Genomic DNA, 18,084 nt, shown 5'->3' with positions numbered 1-18,084 from the left:
GAGACTGAATTAACCCAATTGAATGAGGTCTTTGAGCCTTTTATTGAAAACAGTTTTGTATCAAAAGCAATTAAAATTTAGAGAGCAGTTCTGTTCACTCTGTCAACTTTTGACTCTGCTCATCCCCTGACCTTCAACAAATTAATACCAGTATTAATACATATTAAATATCTCTTATCTATTGAAAGCTGCTAATACTCTCACAAAGGGATTTTGTGGCAATATGTGAATGAATTATCTAATGATAAGAAGAGGACAAAGGAAGAGGTTCAGCATCTTTGCACAAAATCAATCAATAACAAATGTAAATCAATCACATTCTGCATTTTATAAGACATTAAGTCAAATGAGACTGACTGATCAAAGGTTAATCTTTTGTTGTGCATGCTTCAATTTGGGCTAAAAAAAAAAAGGTTATTTATTCTATTGATTAATCTGCCATCTGATGAATTCACTAGTCTTGAGTCATAAAATGCTAGAAAGTTTATAAAAAAAACATCTTAAAATGGTGTCATCTGTTGAACCAAGTGTTCAAAACTCAAATCATTTCAAAAAGTAAAAAAAAAAATCTACCGTTTGAGAAAATTTAATCAACACATATTTGACAAATTTTGCTTGAAAATCACCAAAATGACCGATCAGTCATCCAAATATTTGACCACTGATTTCATTCAATCTTTTAATTTCTTGGTCAAACCTCCAAACCTTTTTCTTATATTTTAGGTTAGTAATATTAGGATTATACCTGCAATTTCAAAGCAGAAATCCAGTAAAATGGCTGACCTTGTTTCTTAAATCCAATACCCAGATCAGGCCTTAAACATTTCTACATTTATGAGCCAAAACCCAGATATGACAACCAAAATGTAATGTTCTTAAATGTCATGACAAACCACACTTCTAACAGTCGATTTCTTTTCATTTAATTTGCATGGATCAAAAAGATTTTGTGCAAAAACTAAGGTCATGGTGATAATAGTATTCTTGCATTAAGGATGCTGGTCACAACCATATGAGAAGCCAGCTCGATCCCCGGCGCACAGCGATGCAATCCTCACTTGGAGCTTTGCTTGCAGTGCCTGGCCTCCTGTCTGTAAATGTGTTAAACCTGCTTTCACTCGCCCTGAATTTGTATAAATAATGTATATACATTTATCCACAGACTCTAACAAGTGCAGCCTCAGGTGAAAATACTCAGAAATGCATGCTATGCGCATCCCCGAAGGTGGACATCAGCTCCAAACCGACCGACTCAAAAGATAACCACACAGAGAGCAAGAAAAAAGAAAAAAAGCACAAATGAATAACTTGCCAAAAGCAACATAAACACACAAACACACACAGTTTCTCTCTCACTCTCTCTCACGCACACACACAGATACAGTGCTGTCAGTTTCTAAACAAGTTTTCCTTTCCATCGCACAAACAGCCCTAAGTTGTGTCTGCCAGTGTTATGTGAAGCTTTTAAACTCTGGAACCACATCACTCGTGTTTACTGAGATGTGCTTGTATGTTTCCCTGCATCGTCAAAGCGCAGTCAAAGAGAAAGAGACTGAGGGCACAAGAAAAAACAAAAGCTTTTGGAAGTGTTCCAAGATTGCAAGAAAACGTGCAACTGAACACTAGAATAAGCCAGTTTGGTATTCAGTCCAGTTTCAGGCACGACTGGAGGCCCAAGAGGCCTGAGAAGAGCACAGCCAGTCTAAATAAAATAGCACAAGCTCAGTGCCACACGGTGGTAAAACCAGTCTGTTCCAGATCAATTAATAAGCAAAGCCAATCAGGCATCAATGGCTTTCTACAAATAAGAATATCTGGACACAATTTAACGTGCTTGCATCATCTCCACTCTCAGGGAATGATGCTGAATTCACACTCAAGGTTCATATACGCTTTTAAAAATCAAATTATAGACTTTTTAAGACCTGAAACTGGAAAAATAATACCACTTTTAAAACAGTAAACTGTCAAAAATGAGTAGAATGATATTTCTGGGTACACCAGACCAGGATTTCATTCTCTGATTCAATGAACTGTTTATGGAATGTCAATGTGATATGGAAAAATAATGTTTTAGGTCAAATATGCCACAATTTGATGACTTCTGGCACATTTGATGCCTCTTTTCTATCAATATACAGCACATTAATATTTATCACAACACACTTTTGGTGCTGATCAGGTTTGCTCAGCTGATTCTAAACAGTTTAACTATTAAAAAGGAACAATATCCTTTTGTCAGAGAAGACATTTTAAAATAAAGGTAGGCTGCAAGAATTTGTAAGTGGGCAACTTGTTAGCCCAGATGTTAGAGAACTGGACTAGTTTTTTTGGTACTGAGATTATTAAATCACAGCGAGTCAGACAAAGTCAGATAGGATTTTGGATCTCTCCTCTGGGGAATGCAGAACATCCAACACCGAATTCACTGAATTCTGGAGAATATTTATGCAACAATATGTTAGGGAAATTGATTGGCTAGGTTGGCTAGAAAACAAAGACTGGATAATGTCTTAAACAAAGTGCCTGCTAAAATTTGAACCCTCTCAAAAATCAGACTTGTGAAGACATTTTATGGCCTGAAATTTCAAATGTGCAATCGAAGGCTATTTAAGACTTTCAATGATCTGCAAGAACCCTGCACACTTCATGGTCTGGACTCAGCTGCTCTGTGCTGTCTCTGCTTAACAGACTCACTCCTTTTAATAAAGATGACCTTGACTTGAACATAACCCAGCTAGAACAATCTGCCACAAAAGAAATGATCCATTTCCGTGCAAATATGCTGCTTTAGCACTTTCTTACAATTTCTGACTGGAACTCAGGCCAATTAGTTTCCAAAATAGAGACAATGTGACTATTTAGGAGTTGTAAAATTATTGACATTAAGTAATTGTACCTGATTATGAAATATGTAGTAATATAAGGGCAATGGTAAATGTTTCAGACTGATATTACAGAAACAAGAACTAATGAAAATCATGAGTTTTTAATCTCATGCTGCATCAGCTATCAAAAATGATTTCAAATACACTATTTCTTAAAAATGTCCTTAGCAAAAAGGAACATAAACATTGCAGTTTTTACTGATATTATTAAAGATAAAATGGTTTATTTATCTGTTGTTAGAGTTTAGACTGATGACTGCGGCTCACAGGTGAAGAAAAAAGTCCAAAAAGAAAGAGGGGAACTCTTCAGAGAGGCAATTAGCCAACTTTCTAATCGCTTATACCAAACCACAACTGAGAAACCTATTGTGTGGTGGCCTGATGGACAAACTTTAAAAATGTAAAGATCAAATTAATAGGCAAGCATTGTTAATGGGAACACTCACTATTGTTATGCAAAAGCCTCACTGTGGCATGCAGAACAAATACACTAAGGTTTGGAGATGGAATGGTTCGAAGGCCGCTGCCGTTTCATTTCAAAGCATGCATTATACATCATTGTGCATAAAGAGGAAGCCTACAGCATTATGATGTTTTTTTCTCCACGATGATTATCCTTTATTAGTCATTAAAAAGAGAGCGAGAGAGAGAAAAAATACAACTTTTAAGCACCTGAACCTCGCTGCCAGCATTCCATTAATTGCCTGCACAATGGGGAGAGCCTTTGGAGATTTTTCAATTTCAAAAAATGAGGAGCATGCATTCAGTCGTGCTCATGTTATACCGGCACTTAAATCCTACAGAGCTCACATAAAAAAGGACTCAAGGTTGCATCCGATTGAAAGCCTCCAACTACAGCCACTTCAGAAATCCATTTAGCAAGCGGGGGGTTAGAACATCTAATTCAAACAGAGTCGCCCTGTTAAAACGGTTGCACCAATGTCTTTTGAAACTACACACACAAACACGCAAACACAATTTGAAGCACACACTTTTCTCCTGTGTTTGTCTGGCTCTATTGTAAGAAAGATGAACCTGGCACACAGAGAGATGGCAAGACACAAAGAATTAATCTTGCCAGACCTCAGCCAAGTGGCGAAGGTGAATGCTTGACTGCATGTGGAATCTTGACCTTTACTTCGACAGTGTCAGAAAAAGAAAGAAAGAGGTCTGTGGCATCTGTAAAAACATGACAACCTGAGTGTCTCAACACTGTTCATCAGCTGCAGGCGAGCTTTACAGAATGTTTTCAGACGATTCAATCCAAAGGAATAATTGCATTTTTGGACTGACATCAAAATGTATTAAAATTCGAGGTCAAATGTATATCAAAAATGTATCGTATACAATAACAAAATTATCTTTGGCTGAATAACTTAATATACCAATACGAAAAGGAGGAGAATCATTATAATTTTGTTTAAATGATTTTTCATTTGTTGGGAAAAAAAAATAACAGACTGTTGTAGGTGTGTGACCCACTTTGTTGTATTAAATCATGAAAAGGTCATAGTTTATAACTTTTGTACAAATTTCACAGCCCCTGAATATTTGAGTAGTAGTCAGCAAAAACTTGTGGCAAAATCAGGGACTGTTTTCAAAGTGTCTCAGTACAGTCTAACTGGCCTTAAACACTTAAAAAAAAAAATTCTGCTTCAGTGTAACACAAGGAACATGCAGAAAGATCAAATTCACTGATTTTGCTGGAAGATACTATTGTCAATTATGGCACCAGACTGTTGTGCACTCAATAGAAAAAGGTGTTAATGACAAATGCTTGAAGAGAAAAACAAGCTATAGGGGCTAAAGGGAGTAAGAACACCCACACACTGTCATTGATGGCTTATTTACCTCATAAAGTTTTATTCTAAAACTTTAAAACTTTTTTTTATAGGAACAACAACATACTGGCAGTTTATCTGACTAAATACACAGAATTTCATACTTAAAACTGATATAGCTCTTGACTATAAGAGTGCCCATTTACTTACTTTCTTATTCTATATGTAAAACCAGGAATAAAACCTCAGATCAATGGTTATTGATATTAAATAACATTCTTTTATTTCAGTTAAATTTTGTGTCACAGAATTAATTCAGAATGAATAAAAGCAAACTAAATTTTCAGTGTGTAGGTGTGCTGGGTAATAAATGTTTATGTCATTTTCTGATCTACTTGTGCATTTATAGTACATTTATTAACAGCTTACAGTCAAATGTTACAGTAGTAATGACACATAAATCCACCACTAGGGATACACAATATTGTATTTTTGCTGATTGGCCAATATTTCCACACTCATTTTAACTGATACCATTATATGGGTACCTTTTTTTTATCTGTAAAGAACACCAAGGGGTAATTTCACTACAAAACAGTACAGCTTATTGCATGATTTTCAGCTGTGAAAATTGCAAAAACTATTGTGTCAGATCCACAGAGAACTAACAAAGGGGATATCCACACCAACTGCACACAAAATTGCTCAGCTGAGCAAACGGCACCCTGCCCCATTTACATGAATGTAAATGAGGAGCAGGAGGAGGATTATTCAAAATTCAGTACAAAATTGCTCCACTCAGATGCAAATTAGTCTCATTACAAATAGCACCTAATCCACAAAGGCCAGAGCTAACTGCAACAGGCTGTAAAAGTGGTGCAATTTAACACCGAATAAAACCAGGTGTTAAATTGACACAATTTCTCCCCATCTCCGTTCTCCTCTTCAGTCATTCAGTTTTTATCGTGTATCCCAGAATAAACTTTTTATCAACATTAATGCACCATGGGACCGGTAGGAACTCGGTATGATCCACTTTTGAATCAAACATTTTATATATGAAACATGTTATTATGAATTATCCTACTCGGCTGCTATTTGCGCCTGTCATCTCCTTTCAAGAAGAAAGAAATTATTCTGGTTGAAAAAAATGTATGAAAGTGAGGTCAACATCAGAGCAGCACGCATTCATATTAGACACCTTTACATAGATCAGCTCATTGAAAGAGTTTACTGACAGGCTCACCACTTTATAGTGTAGAGGAAGTTTATCTGTATCTGATATAATTAGTTGTCTATTAACTAAAGCTGTTTGTTTGATAAGTAGTTATGGTTCTGTACAATGAAATGACTCACAGCACGTGCTGCATGTTTGGCACATTGAGATGTTTTGATTCCTAGTACAAAATTAGTCCAAGAGACATTATATTGCCAAAAGTATTTGCTCACCTGCCTTTACTCACATATGAACTTATGTGACATCCCATTCTTACTCTATAGGGATTAATATGCTGCGGGTCCACCTTTTGCAGCTGTAACAGCTTCAACTCATCTGGGAAGGCTTTCCACAAGGTTTAAGAGAGTGTTTATGGGAATTTGTGACCATTCTTCCAGAAGTGCATTTGTGAGGTCACGCTCTGATGTTGGACGAGAAGGCCTGGCTCTCAGTCTTTGCTCTAATTCATCCCAAAGGTGTTCTATTAGGTTGAGGTCAGGACTCTGTGCAGGCCAGTCAAGTTCATTCACACCAACCACTGCATCCGACAATTTGCATTGCACTTGGTGATGTATGGTTTGGATGCAGCTGCTCAGCCATGGAAACCCGTTCCATGAAGCTCTCTACACACTGTTCTTGAGCTAATCTGAAGGCCACATGAAGTTTGGAGGTCTGTAGCGAATGACCCTGCAGAAAGTTGGCAACCTCTGCGCACTATGCGCCTCAGCATCCGCTGGCCTCGCTCCGTCATTTTACATGGCCTACTACACTGTGGCTGAATTGCTGTCATTCCCAGTCGCTTCCAGTTTGTTATGATACCACTGACAGTTGACTGTGGAATATTCAGAAGCGAGGAAATTTCACCACTGGACTTGTTGCACAGGTGGCATCCAATCACAGTACCACGCTGGAATTTACTGAGCTCCTGAGAGGGACCCATTCTTTCACAAATGTTTGTAGAAACAGTCTGCATGCCTAGGTGCTTGATTTTATACACCTGTGGCCATGGAAGTGATTGGAACACCTGATTTCAATTATTTGGATGGGTGAGTGAATACTTTTAATCATGCTGTCGGACAGAACAGGAGCAGCATGGGCAGATGTGAGTGCTAAAGTCCATGCTATTAGTGCAGCACAAAAAATCTTAGTGGCTCTGCCCCCAGGTGTCTCCAGTGTGAAAGGGGCTAAGTTAAATGGATAAAATCGTGCATCCCTGTCAACAACAATCTTTTATTTAGCTGGATATCTGACAATAAATTGTTACTTTTTCAGTGCTGATTCTTATTAAGTGTTATCCCATAACACTTTAAAAAGAGGGCAGATCTAGAACATAGTCTTTTATATATTATTGATCCAACATTAATATACCCTTACACAATACAACATTTAACAAAGTTAGAGTGGCAAGGAAAAACTTTGTTTTAACAGGTGGACACCTCAAGCAGAACCAGACTTATGTTGAACAGCCATATACCACATGGTTGTGAGGGGATAGGTTGGTCTCACACTAGTTGATTTTAAGCCAGATTTGAAGTCAGGTTTGCCTCCCCTAACGATCATGGGGGGTTATCCTGAGTGGAGGCTCATTGCAAACAATTATTTTTTTGAATAATCATCAAGTGTGTTACGTCAAAATGATTTTTTTACTGTTCCAAATCACGTCTTAGGCCCCCAGAACTCAAATTGTAAACATCAGTCACAAACAGTCAAGTGACAACAAGTCACATGATCAGGCGAGGTGGTTGGCAGGTTGGCAGGTTTGTGGTCGCCAGTGGTCCCAAAGTCTGGCTGAGTTGTCTCATGTGCACTCAGTGGATTATAACATTAAGAACAGGTTAAATATATCCTTATGTCTGTGGTCCCCACCATAGGCATTTCTAGCCCATTTTTGGGGGTTCTGAAGCACCCCCAAATTGAATCTCAGCACCCCTAAAAGTTGAGAGATTTTTTAATTTTTTTTTTTTTTTACTGTATGTCTTTTATAACAAGCTAGAAAAATGTAAAAACCATACAGTACTTGGTTGAAATGTAATATACATTTTAACAACAAAAATACAGCAGCCATCCCCCCACCCCCGCCTCAAAAATGGTTTGATCCACCCCATCCCTCCCACCTCTCCTGGTCTCTGGCTCTGAGCGCTCTAGCTGCAAAGCAAAGCAATGCACTCCCTTCCAGTGATATGCAGTAGTGGTGTAAGTACCTGGCTTAAACCACGACATGTGGCACATTTCTTCACTTCGACTACTCAGTACCAACACATTATTATCATTACCAGTCCTCATTTTTGCTGCATTTAATCGTAGATCACTGTTTATGTTGTTAGGTAGGAGCTAGCTGACGTTTTTTCTAGCTAGGAAACATTACAGGTTGTCAGACAGTACCACTATCCTCTGTTTGAATTGGAATGAGAGAAGCTAGCTTTTGTGTCACGTGCATGTGTTAATAATAAAGCCAAGGTGCTACTGACTAGCTAACTGACTGGATGCCCATTAACATTATAACCCCTATTGTGTGTGTGTGCATGTGTGTACAGATAGACAGTCTCATCATGGATATAAGATTGTTTTTTGGAGAAAAAAAAGAGCCAGGTTAAGATAAGAGTGTTAGATCAAACAGTCTGTCTATCTAGAATGATGTTGTAAGTTGGATCAGTTTATATCTGTTATTGGGGATATAACGCATTGTTTGGTTAATTGCCTTTTGGTTGACAGTACGAAGAGGGAGAGGAACAGAGAGAGGACTTTATATATAAGTATTCTTATTAGTATTTTTTCATATTTATGTCATTTTTCATCTAGTTGAATACAATCTATTTATTATTATATTATTATTATGTAGATTTCAAGCACTTTTCTTTTTTAAGTGTATTTTTATTTATGTATTTATATTATATAATACAGACAAGATTGAAAAAGTCAATTTCTGATAATGTGTTTTACATGTTGTGCATTGCATTTAAAATAAAAGTCCAAAAAATAAGTCTAAGGTCTATTTTTGGTACTCGCTATAGGGGGCTGGTTTACTCCAGAAACATGCATACTGTTAATGTGTATGTTGAGGAGCTGCTGTATCAAAATGAGCTGTCTTCCCCCAGAAATTATGGTTATGATATGTTTATTTTATGATTCCAATCCATTCCTCTTTTGCTGTGGCTCAACATTTAAATAACTTTTATCAGATTTGGTGGTTTAGTCACAGACTTTCCCAAACAGTGTTATGTTATTCTTTCACAAATGTGGGAATGAAATTGCGTTAAAATGTACAAAACAGTGAAATGTATCTTGTCTGGCCGGGCAGCTCAGCACCCCTAAACCTCTGATCCTAGAATTGCCCCTGGTCTCAACACTATTAAAATGATTTAAGATTTGAAAAACTTCTAGTGTGTGGCCAGCCATGGAGGGAGATGCACACAAAGAGAGATGGAAGATAAATACACAAAGCAGCAACGAATGAGTAAGATAAATTTATGGCTACCCTGGCTATGCATCCATCCTAATCTTATTCACATTCATATGGCTAGTTAGCAGTAAAAACCATATATTATGATAATAGACTGGTCATTCCAATATTAGCTTAAGCAGCTGATAGTGACAAGGCTTCAGCTCTGACCAACAGCCAAAGAGCCGAGGAACCAACAGAAAAAGGACAACCATCATTCACAAACACACACACAAATTTCATATGAAAAACATGAGCTATATATGCTGGAAATATGCTGCTACTTTTCAACAGGAACAAATTTGAGTGAGAAAACAACTACACAAATTTGATGATGCCTTTTGTAAGAGGTGTACTAGGTGTCAAAATGTGCTGCCCTGCGCTGCTTTTATTAAATGCTTTCCGTTCAAGGCCATGTGCAATGTTAACCAGACGCCTTAGACGCGATGTATCGCATTTTGAAAACACATTTTTTACATACCATCCTTTATGTAGGAGTTGTCATTGAACTATCTTTCCTTCGCTTAACAGCAGTGCTTGTTTACGGCAATAAGCTGTAAACACGCTTTGTGTCTTAATGCACAGTGCTTCATAAATGAAGCCAAACATAAAATATATACATATTTTTAAAACAAATACTATCTATCCTTGACAGTGCTGCCTCCATTTCTATAGCAAAAACTAAAAATTCAGCTTTAATTCAATGTGTTTGTGTGTTTTGCTGATGTGCACATGCCTGTGTCCACAGATGAATCAAAGTAATGTGCACGTGGTTCTTCATATTCATGGTCTGTTGGTGAGATCAAATCAAAATCCTTAACACAACGGAATCAAGCAGAAAGAAACTTTCCTTTCATCCTTTCCCCTCTATGCTCTTTTTCTTTCCGTCTCTGTTTCAGGGAGCTGCGGACAATCGCTGGCAGGCCTTCAGATACAAACAGCTGCTCACAGATTGTCACTGTGATGGGAAACTGATTATTTAGTCTGTCGTCCCTCCTGTGGGACAGCAGCAGTTTCTGTTAGCTACTGAGGACACTAAAGAGGCTTTGCCAGAAGCGGCACTAACACTGTTACAGAGGCTCTTATAAATGAGAATCACAGACTCAAACACTGCCATGAATATGAAGACTGTGGGCCCCAGGGAGGATCTGCCCTCAGCATCTGTTTGGAGCCGTGGCACGGCTTTGGAGATCCTCATAGTTAAAGGCTATCAACCAGCGTGCTGGGATTGTAGGGCTAGATCTGACAAAGCTGTGGTGCCAGTTTGTGATGATTAAAAAATATACATAGACAGAGAATACAAAGAATATGAATTTGTCTGTCTAATCAAGATTCTTCTTCAATAACAGCTTTAAAAAAACTGCAAAATATTAAATGAAGAAAAGTTGTTTAAAACTGACAAGTGGACTCTCTATGGGTGGAGTTCCTGTTAACTGACAAGCTCTCTCTTTGGGAGTGTACCGGCTCCTAACAGAGCATATCAAACTCAGAGTCTAATGTGAAGTGAGTGATGTAAGATGGGGTGAGGCTGTGTGAAGCCTGAGGCTGAACACTAAAGCACAGGGCAGCAGTCGGATCAATACTGGCTGAGCCACAGACAAACGAGGTCAGGGTGGTATGAAGGAGGGAGGGATCTTGATAGACATGGGCTAGGCATTCATGTGCACAAACACACACAAACATAGAAACATACACACATTAATTTATCATTTTAATGGTGTTCATTCTTGCATTTCAGCACCATGCATTGTTTTGCTTTTCTAAGTGTTAAATTAAACTTACCTTATCAATGCTTATCTGTGAGTGAGTCAGCATCAGAGAAGAAAAAAAAACATTTAATTTACTGACATTGAGTAGAAGAACTTAAAGCACAGACAAGGGTCTAATTTTGTAACAGGTTTGGGGATGAGACAAGCTGCTGTACTTTAAAAACACCCAAATCTGAAGTCCTAAAAATTGGCTTGATTGATTAACAGCCTTTTCTTTGTCCCACCACCTGTTACTGCTTTCTTTTTCCACTTAAAATTGGTGTTCGAAGAAGCAAGAACAGTAAGCACATGTGAAAGAAAACCTACACTCAAAATTAAAATCACTATTAAAAACAAGTGGTACTGGATCAATATGTTCATCTTGTTGGAGGGAGGACAGACACACCCAGTGTAGCCAAATCAGACACAGACATCCACAACTGATAAAAATGTCAGCTGAAATTTGTAAAAACTCATAAATAATGGATGCTCCAAGCAGGCAGGGGAGCATCTTCAATGAACACGGATAGGGGAGCATGCCTTCTCATCTCCAAACCGAGAAGTCATCTTAATGACTGCGCCCGCAGACCTGGCAGTCTCCATGAGCTCCACCCAGTTCTCCCAGACCCAGCACTGGACCCCCCTCTTAAAGATAGTCTATGCTAACACCACTACCACAGATCATACAGAGGGGAACACGAGCTCTTAAATTAAACATTCAGTGCAGTAGTCTCAGTCTGTGTTAGGCAAATCAGCAGAAAATGAAACAAACACTGCAGGAAGATTGATATGAGTGCAGAAACACTGGGGATTTTTTAAGCTTTCCAGGGAGTAGAGACAAAAGGTCACGTGTCATTCTTTTGAGTTTTATAGATAATGGACATTCAGTCAGGACACTCCCATCATACATTTAACCATTTTATTGCATACAAGATATACAATTTTACTTGGCAGAGAAGGCTCTGCTCAAAAGATGCTTCCTGGGTTAGTCAAGCAGCATGCTTTGTCTTTCCAGGGAGTGCATGGCTACAAACCCCTATATGGATAGATACAATTATAGCAATTCATATTAAATACAATAAAATTAGTTCAAGAGCAATTAATCCATAGTAGCATGAATCTGAACATGAGGGTGCAATAAGCCTTATTCCATAAAAGAGGATGCTGGGGTGGAGGACGTTAACCTTTGTCAGCAGCAGCAGCATTAATGCAAGCTGGGATTAGTGGGAAGTACGTCATATTTAAATACACCATTGCGTTAAGAGAAAGAGCTACAGTGCCATGAAAAAATATTTGCCCCCTTTTGATTCCTGATTTTTTGCATATTTATCACACTTAAATGTTTCAGATCATCAAACCAATTTTAATATCTCACACAGACAACCCAAGTGAATACAAAACGCAGTTTCTAAATTATGATTTTATTTATTATGGGAAAAAAAACAAACCTATCTGGCCCTGTGTGGAAAAAGTAATTGACCCCTGAAGCTAATAACTGGTTGTGCCACTCTTGGCAGCAATAACTGAAATCAAGCGTTTGCAATAATTGGTGATGAGTCTTTTACATCGCTGTGGAGGAATTTTCCTCTTCGAAGAATAGTTTTAATTCAGCCATATTGAAGGATTTTTGAGGTCACACCACAGCATCTCAATTGGATCTAAGTCAGGACTTTGACTTGGCCTTTCCAAAACCTTAATTTTGTTTTTCTTGAGCCATTCAGAGGTGGACTTGCTGTTGTATTTCGGGTCGTTGTCCGGCTGCATAACCCAAGAGCGCTTGAGCTTGAGGGCATGAACTGATGGCCAAACGTTGGCCTTCAGTATTTTCTAGTAGACAGCAGAATTCATTGTTTCATAAATCACAGCAAGTCGTCCAGGTCCTGAAGCAGCAAAGCAGCCTCAGACCATCACACTGCAACCACCATGTTTGGCTGTTGGCATGATGTTCTTTTTATGAAATTCTGTGTTATTTTTATACTGGATGTAACGGGACGCACACCTTCCAAAAAGTTCAGCTTCCATTTCATGGAGTCATTGTTGCGCTCTTGGAGTCATTTTGGTTAGCCAACCACTCCTGGGAAGGTTCACCACTGTTTCCAGTTTTCTCCATTTGTGGATAATGGCTCCGACTGTGGTTCACTGGAGTCCCAAAGCCTTGGAAATGGCTTTGTAACAGTTTCCAGACTGATAGATTTCAATCACTTTGTTTCTCATTTGTTCTTGAATTTCTTTGGATCACGGCATGATGCGTTTCTTTTTGAGATGTTGTAGCCTACTTCACTTTGTCTGAAAGTTTCTATTTAAGTGATTTCTTGATTCAACAAATCTGGCAGTGATCAGGCCTGGGTGTGTCCGGGGAAATTGAACTCAGCTTTCCAAAAACTGTGGTTAATCACAGTTGACTCATAATTTAACAAGGGGGGGCAATTACTTTTTCAGATAGGGCCAGATAGGTTTGGACTTTTTTTCCCCTTATTAAATAAAATCATCATTTTGAAACTGCATTTTGTATTTACTTGGATTGTCTTTGTGAGATATTAAAATTGGTTTCATGATCTAAAAAATTTCAGTGTGATAAATATGCAAAAAAATCAGGAATCAGAAAGGGGGCAAATATTTTTTCATGGCACTGTATGATTGGCCGTGAAAACTGGGAGGCGATAATTAATCCAACTGCAAATATGGATAAGCTGAAAGAATGAACAACCCAAATTCTTTCACTCGTTATGGTCTCTTTCTGTGCACTGAGAAGGAGAACAGAAGATAAACTTTGCGCTTCTGTCAATTAGTAATGAAAAAGTGAAAACACTGATGATGGGGTGAAGAGGTTTTTTGTAAAAGGACAAAACTGGGCTCTTTAGCATCCTGCATCATCAGAGCTGGGGTCGCCTCTGGGGAAGGATGACTGTGGATGAGGCAGCGACCACTATCCCCCTCTAATGACCTGACTTCAGACACAAACAGGAAATTGTCTACAGGAAGGAAGTCATATATTTTACAGCTATGCCCTGGATGAGGACACAATTGTAGGAGTGCAGTATTTTAAATGTGTGTTTAAAATTCATTGAAAATGCCTGATATCAAAGTGTTCAGCATCACATCAAAAAAAACGACAAGCCAGGAAGAGTGAGGCCTGTTTTTGTGTTTTCAAAAGAACCTGTGGTCATTGTCTTTTCCTGTCACCAATAAAAAGGGTGTTTTCCTGCACCAGCAACAGATAAACCTTTTTGTCTCTTTGTTTGTGTTCTTGGATGCAGATCAAAGCTGCAGGTCCAGACTCGGGGCTTGTGATCTGTCATGGGGCAGGGATTTATATGGCACTTGCAGCCTACGGTACTCATCACATCGCAAGTCACTGCAGTAAATCAGATTGGTGAGCTGCACATTACATATGTATGTTTTGTGCAAGAGGTGACAGATTCTGCCTTTAAAGCAAAAAATATTTTTGTTAAAGGAAAAAAAAAGAAGAAAGACAGTTGCTAAGTGTGGTCTCAAGCCTCCTCTCTTAGTTATTGATGAGGTATTTGACTTTTCACTGCAATATCTAAAAGACAAACCCACAGGAACCAGAGCACTTTTTGCGCAGACAGATGAAAAGACTTGATCAATTTCTCTTCCTGCTGACTGGGTGGATGAACTGGGAGGAGAGGTAGAGGCTAAGAATGGTGGGGAAGCAGACCAGAGCCCTACAGGAAGTGATTTAATGTCCAAAAAGACAAGCGCTTGTTTTTGCTCTGTCTCTTTCCTGTTGTGTTCTGATAGGGACTTCCTCTCCCCAGCGGGGATGGATACGGGTGTCATCCGTCCATCCATCCAACCCACCAAACCACCCCCACCCACCAATAGCTGACGGAAACATCATTCTGCTGCCATGTAATCTCTACAAAAACCCATCAAGCTCTGGACATAAGAGCATATATTCAAAAATTGTGTGTGTGGAAATGTTAATGCATACATCCAAGCAAGAGGTGAGGACATGTGTTAGCTTTTACATTTGAAACATTTATCTAATGCTTACAGTTTACAGTTGAATATGTCCAAATGACGCCATTCAGTACTGAAGTAGTAAAAAGATGAGTGGTAAAAGGCCAACAGGAAGAAGATAAAAATTTCATGATGCAAATTGCGTGTGCACTGGCATCCAAATGTCAACGTCTGAGCAATAACCTGCATGTGTACTATGTTTGGGCTTTGGAGGCAGGGGTTTCAACCTTAGCCATGGTTACACCGGGATGATCTCTTCCTGTCTGCCTCAGTATCTCTGCGACCAACTCCCTTCCTTTCTGCTAATACACAGAGGGATACAGGCACACATGATTTTTTCATTTTAACATTTTAGGCTTCACGTAGTGTATGTGGCTACAATAACCTCATATCAGACATCAGTTGTTTTCTAGTACTATTGTTATTTTTCTGCATTCTCAATTCTTTCTGTTTAAGAGTATTCAAATGGTAAATCTGGCATTTTCTTATTGTTTTCGACAGTGGTAACAGGAGGCCTCACAGAGGAAAATACATAGAAAAAAATAAAGTTACAACTGTGAGTCAATTAAGCTGTATCCATAAATTATAAACAAATAAATTTGGTTTTTCTTGACAAAAAAAGACAAAAAAGCGTCTTTAATGTCAAAGTGAAATTAGATCTCAACAAAGTATTGTCAGTTAAATTAAAAATGTGTAATATAAATAAGTGACTTCATAAATATTCACCCCTTCATGTTAGTATTTAGTAGATGAAACATACTTTTGGCTGAAATCACAGCACTGAGTCTGAGTGAATAAGTCTCAAACAGGCTTGCACATCTGGACACTGCAATTTTACTCCATTCTTCTATGGAAAAAACTGCTCAAGCTCTGTCAGGTTGCATGGTGATTGGTTGTGAACAGCACTTTTCAAGCCCAGGCCCAAATTCTCTATTGATTGAGGTCTGGGCTTTCACTTGGCCACTCTAGAACATTCACCTTGTTGTCTTTAAACCATTTCTGTGTAGCTTTTACTGTATGCTTCAGATCATCGTCTTGCTTGAAAATAAATGCTCTCCCAAACTGTAGTTCTCTTGCAGACTGAAAACAATTGTCCTCCAGAACAGATGAGATTTAATATAAGTTTTCCTCAACAGTGGCTTTGAACAGTGGATGAACAATCTCAAGGTTACAAGACCATCTCTGGAGATCTTGACATTCCCTTGTCCACTGTGCGTAATATGATCAAGAAGTTTATAACCCATGGAACTGTGGCTAATCTTCTTTCTTTTTCTTCTTTTTTTTCTTTGTGGACAGATGAGACTAAGGTAGAGCTTTTGGAAAAGCACGTCATTCTACTGTTGACAGAAAACAGAATGAGGCCTACAAAGAAAAGAACACAGTACCTACAGTCAAACATAGTCGAGGTTCAAAGATCTTTTGGGGTTGTTTTGCTGCCTCTGGCACTGGGTGCCTTGACTGTGTGCAAGGAATAATGAAATCTGGAGACTATCAAAAGATTTTGGGCTGCAATGTAGGGCCTAGTGTCAGAAAGCTGGGTCTGCGTCAGAGATTATGGGTGTTCCAGCAGCACCTACGGAGAGATCTAAAAAAACTGCTGTTGCAAGAAGGCACCCTTCAAATCTGAGAGACCTGGAGCAGTTTGCAAAAGAAGAGTGGTCCAAAATCCAGAAACATTTGTAATTGCAACCATTTCTGGGAAAAAGATGTATTTTCTGGAAAAATTCCAGGGGCTCCAATACTTTTGTAGGGGAAGACGAGCTCAACTCAACAGAGTGAAGAGTATCGATGCCAACTCAAAAACACTAATAAACGAAAACCAAGCGAAGCCTCGGGCTGAAACGCATCCGTTTTGTTTGCTGCTGCTCTTTTTTTCTTTTTAATAAAAGTGTAAAACTTTATCACGAGTGCCGATCGCTTGGTTTTCATTCCTATACTTTTGTCCATGACTGTAGGTGTCTTAGTGGCCTCTCTCACTAGTCTCATTCTTGCACAGTCACTCAGCTTATAAGATAGCCTGATCTAGGCAGATTTATACATGGGCTGTATCCGTTCCATTTTTCGATGAGGGATTTAACTGAACCCTGGGGAATGTTCAGTGCCTTGGAAATCTGTTTGTATCCATCTCCTGACTTAAACTTTTGATTAACCTATTTTCTGAGATGCTTGGCATGTTCTTTTGCCTTCATAGCGTAATGGTAGTCGAGAAAAGTGATATTCAGTGCACTCAAGTGATCCCCATTTCACTAACTGATTTCTAGCACCAACTGACTGAACCTCTGTTGAATTCAGTCAGTGATTTTAAAGGAGGTGAATACTTAATCAGAAAAATGTACAAAAATGAAGAAAGTGTGATTTTTTTGTAGACTAAATAAAATGGTACTGGAATGACTGCATAATATGTAATGCATAACATCTTTGCTGCAAAAAAGTTTCAAACAAGTATTTTGACACAAATTTCACATTAAGTAAAAATTGTAACTTCTGCGATTTGAAAATTGCAGCAGGCCATATTGTGATTTAATTAGGGCTGTCAAAGTTAACGCATTAATATCGCGTTAACTCAAATTACTTTTAATGCCGCTAATTTTTTTGTCGCATGATTAAGGCATGCGCGTTCTGTGTGACCCTTGACCCATCCCGTAGTTTGTCAGCTCAGGAAGTGTCGCCATCGTGTTGTGGTACAAGCGAGCAGAAATGGATACAGGACAGAGATTTTTGAATGACAGGTTCAGCTTTCAGATCATGTCAGATAAGACTGAAGTTATTTTCTCCTACTGTCGACATGAACTGAGTTACAAGGAGTTCATAGAGTCTTAAATAGCCCGTACCATTCGCTAGCCGAGCACACCGCTAATGCAGAGAGCCGCCCCCTCCATGCTGGGTTTGTTTACTACGGAGACACTCAGACAACACTGCTAGCAGGGATGGACTCGCTATCTGGCATACCAGGCATTTCCCGGTGTGCTGACGCACTTTTGGGCCTGTATGATTTATTCATTTATTTATATCTGCTATGAACTGGCAC

At 38.7% G+C, this 18,084-nt stretch overlaps 1 protein-coding gene across 1 annotated transcript in view; it reads right to left on the bottom strand.

Annotated features, from left to right (window-relative positions):
• The window catches only part of LOC121512676 (adhesion G-protein coupled receptor D2), a 114,529-nt gene that overhangs the window by 1,141 nt on the left and 95,304 nt on the right, over positions 1-18,084 (bottom strand). The window lies entirely within an intron of this gene.

Source organism: Cheilinus undulatus, linkage group 7 (assembly GCF_018320785.1).
Source record: "Cheilinus undulatus linkage group 7, ASM1832078v1, whole genome shotgun sequence".
Taxonomy (NCBI): domain Eukaryota; kingdom Metazoa; phylum Chordata; class Actinopteri; order Labriformes; family Labridae; genus Cheilinus; species Cheilinus undulatus.
This window is presented reverse-complemented; position numbering and strand designations above follow the sequence as displayed.